Here is a 6,206-nt window from a genome sequence, read left to right on the forward strand (position 1 = left end):
ATATATATGCTATATATTGCTTGTCCTATGTTGCTCTGCGTGTGCTCACTACTCAATTATTGTCTATATTGTAATTGTTTTTAATAACCTGCCCAGGGACTGCAGTTGAAAATTAGCCGGCTGGCTAAATCCGGCACTTTTACTGAAACGTTGATTAATGTGCACTGTCCCTGTAAAAATAAAATGAACTCAAACTCAAACAGACGGCCAAGTACATCACTTGGGCCAAGCTTCCTGCCACCCAGGACCTCTACACCAGGCGGTGTCAGAGGAAGGCCCTAAAAATTGCCATAAGACTCCTGAACAGCTAATCAAATGGCTATCCAGACTTTTTGCATTGTCCCTCCTCTTTTACGCTGCTGCTACTCTCTGTTTATTATCTATGCATAGTCACTTTACCTCTACCTAGGTGTACATATTACCTCAATTACCTTGACTAACCTGTGCTCCCGCACATTGACTCTATAGCGGTACCTCCTGTATATAACGTCCACATTGACTCTGTACCGATACCTCCTGTATATAACGTCCACCTTGACTCTGTACTGGTACCCCCTGTATATAGCGTCCACATTGACTCTGTACTGGTACCCCTGTATATAGCCTCCACATTGACTCTGTACCGGTACCCCCTGTATATAGCCTCCACATTGACTCTGTACCGGTACCCCCTGTATATAGCCTCCACATTGACTCTGTACCGGTACCCCCTGTATATAGCCTCCACATTGACTCTGTACTGGTACCCCTGTATATAGCCTCCACATTGACTCTGTACCGGTACCCCCTGTATATAGCCTCCACATTGACTCTGTTCCAGTACTCCCTGTATGTAGCCTCCACATTGTCTCTGTACTGGTACTCCCTGTATGTAGCCTCCACATTGACACACACACACACACACACACACACACACACACACACACACACACACACACACACACACACACACACACACACACACACACACACACACACACACACACACACACACACACACACACACACACACACACACACACACACACACACACACACACACACACACACACACACTTCCAACATGAAACGTAGAATGCCTGGGAGTGAACCCCAAATGACATAATTGATTTCAGACAGTGAACTGGGAGAGAAACTGGAGGGAGCTTTTCTTTTATCTCTTTATACTCTTCCTCCTCTTTTTCTTTTCTCCTTTACTCTTCCCTTCCTTTTTCCTCATGAAGAATGATCATGATTATCCAACTTTCAATGCTTGGTGTTAATGGGTACTGTTCCCATTGTGCAACCATACACAACAAACATGCACAATTTCTCTCTCTCTCTCTCTCTCTCTCTCTCTCTCTCTCAATCTCTCTCTCTCTCTCTCTCTCTCTCTCTCTCTCTCTCACTTTCTCTCGTTCTCTCTCTCTCTCTCTCTCTCTCTCTCTCTCTCTCTCTCTCTCTCTCACTTTCTCTCGTTCTCTCTCACTCTCGCTTTCTCTCGTTCTCTCTCTTTCTCTCTCTCTCTCTCTCACTCTCTCTCGTTCTCTCTCTCGTTCTCTCTCTCTCGTTCTCTCTCGTTCTCTCTCTCGTTCTCTCTCTCTCTCTCTCTCGCTCTCTCTCGCTCTCTCTCGTTCTCTCTCGTTCTCTCTCTCTCACTTTCTCTCTCTAGCGCTCTCTCTCTCGCTCTCTCTCTCTCTCTCACTCGCTTTCTCCCTCGCTCTGCAGAGCTGCAGACTCGGGAGACTGGTGCCTGGCACTTGGACTCACGCCCTGGCTGGCAGGAAGTCATGCAGGTCTAGACTGTCCCCTGTCCCATGTCTGCTGTGTCCTTACCATTACATTAACATTTCTAAGCTCCTCGAATAATGACCCAGATAACAACATTCAATTTTATTTTTTTCATTACTTTCATCCAAAATTCTCTGTTTACTCGGCCAGCGGGAAACTGGTGTATATTTGCTCCTGTACCTCTGGCCACACAAGCTGATAAGAGGGGGACATTTACAAGCGACTTAATGGTGTGTAAAAGTTGGAGCCTAAAGAGGCTTAATTCCAACTCATTTATTGGGTTAGTGGAACACCACTTCCGTTGTTTAGCATCTGCATCATGGTGTATGAATGCTTCTGTGCTAGCCAAGCCACAACACAAAGCTGAATGAGTTCAGTGGAGCGAGTCAACAACACCTTCTAGCATTACCTCCAGTTCCTAATGAGTCAACACCTTCTAGCTTTACCTCCAGTTCCTAATGAGTCAACACCTTCTAGCATTACCTCCAGTTCCTAATGAGTCAACACCTTCTAGCTTTACCTCCAGTTCCTAATGAGTCAACACCTTCTAGCATTACCTCCAGTTCCTAATGAGTCAACACCTTCTAGCATTACCTCCAGTTCCTAATGAGTCAACACCTTCTAGTGTTTACCTCCAGTTCCTAATGAGTCAACACCTTCTAGCATTACCTCCAGTTCCTAATGAGTCAACACCTTCTAGTGTTTACCTCCAGTTTCTGATGAGTCAACACCTTCTAGCATTACCTCCAGTTCCTAATGAGTCAACACCTTCTAGCATTACCTCCAGTTCCTAATGAGTCAACACCTTCTAGTGTTTACCTCCAGTAATGAGTCAACACCTTCTAGCATTACCTCCAGTTCCTAATGAGTCAACAGCTTCTAGCATTACCTCCAGTTCCTAATGAGTCAACACCTTCTAGTGTTTACCTCCAGTAATGAGTCAACACCTTCTAGCATTACCTCCAGTTCCTAATTAGTCAACACCTTCTAGTGTTTACCTCCAGTAATGAGTCAACACCTTCTAGCATTACCTCCAGTTCCTAATTAGTCAACACCTTCTAGTGTTTACCTCCAGTTCCTAATGAGTCAACACCTTCTAGCATTACCTCCAGTTCCTAATGAGTCAACACCTTCTAGCATTACCTCCAGTTCCTAATGAGTCAACACCTTCTAGCATTACCTCCAGTTCCTAATTAGTCAACACCTTCTAGTGTTTACCTCCAGTTCCTAATGAGTCAACACCTTCTAGCATTACCTCCAGTTCCTAATTAGTCAACACCTTCTAGTGTTTACCTCCAGTTCCTAATTAGTCAACACCTTCTAGTGTTTACCTCCAGTTCCTAATTAGTCAACACCTTCTAGTGTTTACCTCCAGTTCCTAATTAGTCAACACCTTCTAGTGTTTACCTCCAGTTCCTAATTAGTCAACACCTTCTAGTGTTTACCTCCAGTTCCTAATGAGTCAACACCTTCTAGTGTTTACCTCCAGTTCCTAATGAGTCAACACCTTCTAGCATTACCTCCAGTTCCTAATGAGTCAACACCTTCTAGCTTTACCTCCAGTTCCTAATGAGTCAACACCTTCCAGCATTACCTCCAGTTCCTAATGAGTCAACACCTTCTAGCATTACCTCCAGTTCCTAATTAGTCAACACCTTCTAGTGTTTACCTCCAGTTCCTAATGAGTCAACACCTTCTAGCATTACCTCCAGTTCCTAATTAGTCAACACCTTCTAGTGTTTACCTCCAGTTCCTAATTAGTCAACACCTTCTAGTGTTTACCTCCAGTTCCTAATTAGTCAACACCTTCTAGTGTTTACCTCCAGTTCCTAATTAGTCAACACCTTCTAGTGTTTACCTCCAGTTCCTAATGAGTCAACACCTTCTAGTGTTTACCTCCAGTTCCTAATGAGTCAACACCTTCTAGCATTACCTCCAGTTCCTAATGAGTCAACACCTTCTAGCTTTACCTCCAGTTCCTAATGAGTCAACACCTTCCAGCATTACCTCCAGTTCCTAATTAGTCAACACCTTCTAGTGTTTACCTCCAGTTCCTAATGAGTCAACACCTTCTAGCATTACCTCCAGTTCCTAATTAGTCAACACCTTCTAGTGTTTACCTCCAGTTCCTAATTAGTCAACACCTTCTAGTGTTTACCTCCAGTTCCTAATTAGTCAACACCTTCTAGTGTTTACCTCCAGTTCCTAATTAGTCAACACCTTCTAGTGTTTACCTCCAGTTCCTAATTAGTCAACACCTTCTAGTGTTTACCTCCAGTTCCTAATTAGTCAACACCTTCTAGTGTTTACCTCCAGTTCCTAATGAGTCAACAACACCTTCTAGTGTTTACCTCCAGTTCCTAATGAGTCAACAACACCTTCTAGTGTTTACCTCCAGTTCCTAATGAGTCAACACCTTCTAGTGTTTGCCTCCAGTTCCTAATTAGTCAACACCTTCTAGTGTTTACCTCCAGTTCCTAATTAGTCAACACCTTCTAGTGTTTACCTCCAGTTCCTAATTAGTCAACACCTTCTAGTGTTTACCTCCAGTTCCTAATTAGTCAACACCTTCTAGTGTTTACCTCCAGTTCCTAATTAGTCAACACCTTCTAGTGTTTACCTCCAGTTCCTAATGAGTCAACAACACCTTCTAGTGTTTACCTCCAGTTCCTAATTAGTCAACACCTTCTAGTGTTTACCTCCAGTTCCTAATTAGTCAACACCTTCTAGTGTTTACCTCCAGTTCCTAATTAGTCAACACCTTCTAGTGTTTACCTCCAGTTCCTAATTAGTCAACACCTTCTAGTGTTTACCTCCAGTTCCTAATGAGTCAACAACACCTTCTAGTGTTTACCTCCAGTTCCTAATGAGTCAACAACACCTTCTAGTGTTTACCTCCAGTTCCTAATGAGTCAACAACACCTTCTAGTGTTTACCTCCAGTTCCTAATGAGTCAACACCTTCTAGTGTTTACCTCCAGTTCCTAATGAGTCAACAACACCTTCCAGTTCCTAATGAGTCAACAACACCCTCCAGTTCCTAATGAGTCAACAACACCCTCCAGTTCCTAATGAGTCAACAACACCTTCCAGTTCCTAATGAGTCAACAACACCCTCCAGTTCCTAATGAGTCAACAACACCCTCCAGTTCCTAATGAGTCAACAACAACCTCCAGTTCCTAATGAGTCAACAACACCCTCCAGTTCCTAATGAGTCAACAACACCCTCCAGTTCCTAATGAGTCAACAACACCCTCCAGTTCCTAATGAGTCAACAACACCCTCCAGTTCCTAATGAGTCAACAACACCCTCCAGTTCCTAATGAGTCAACAACACCCTCCAGTTCCTAATGCTAAAGACTGTCATCAAGGCAAAGGATTTAAATAATTTGTTTAACACTTTTTTGATCACTACATGATTCCATGTGTGTTATTTCATAGTTTTGATGTCTTCACTGTTATTCTAGAATGTAGAAAATAGTAAAAATAAAGAAAAACTCTGGAATGACTGGTACTACAAACAGTTGAAGTCGGAAGTTTACATCCACTTAGGTTGGAGTCATTAAAACTAGTTTACATACACTTAGGTTGGAGTCATTAAAACTAGTTTACATACACTTAGGTTGTAGTCATTAAAACTAATTTTCAATCACTCCACAAATTTCTTGCTAACTAACTATAGTTTTGGCAAGTTGGTTAGGACATCTACTTTGTGCATAGTAGCTACTAAAAAACAATTGGATACCACAAAATTGGGGAGAAAAAGGGGTAAAATTAAAATAAAATAAAAAACATTTTTTTAAATTATAATACACATAATATTTCACATTTCCTGTTGCTGCAGGATTATTTTCAAATCAAAAGAAAAGTAGTGCACAATAGTGCATTTGTAATGTAGTGCATTTGTAATGTAGTGCATTTGTAATGTAGTGCATTTGTAATGTAGTGCATTTGTAATGTAGTGCATTTGTAATGTAGTGCATTTGTAATGTAGTGCATTTGTAATGTCGTGCATTTGTAATGCAGCTAAACTGTACACATCCTCCACTCCTCCACTCCTCCACACCTCCGCCCCTCCACACCTCCACCCCTACACACTTCTCCACCCCTACACACCCTCCACCCCTACACACCCTCCACACATCCACCCCTACACACTTCTCCACCCCTACAAACCCTCCACCCCTACACAACCTCCATCCCTACACACCCTCCACACCTCCACCCCTACACACCCTCCAGACCTTCACCCCTCCACTTCTCCACCCCTCTACACCCTCCCACCCTCCACCTCCACTCCTCCCCTCCCTCCACCCCTCCACACCCTCCACACCTCCCTCCTCCCCTCCCTCCACCCCTCCACCCCTCCACACCTTCCACACCTCCACCCGCCACCCCTCCACTCCTCCACTCCTCCACACCCTCCACCCCTCCAC

The sequence above is a fragment of the Oncorhynchus gorbuscha genome, unplaced genomic scaffold (genome assembly GCF_021184085.1).
Source record: "Oncorhynchus gorbuscha isolate QuinsamMale2020 ecotype Even-year unplaced genomic scaffold, OgorEven_v1.0 Un_scaffold_843, whole genome shotgun sequence".
Classification (NCBI taxonomy): Eukaryota; Metazoa; Chordata; class Actinopteri; order Salmoniformes; family Salmonidae; genus Oncorhynchus; species Oncorhynchus gorbuscha.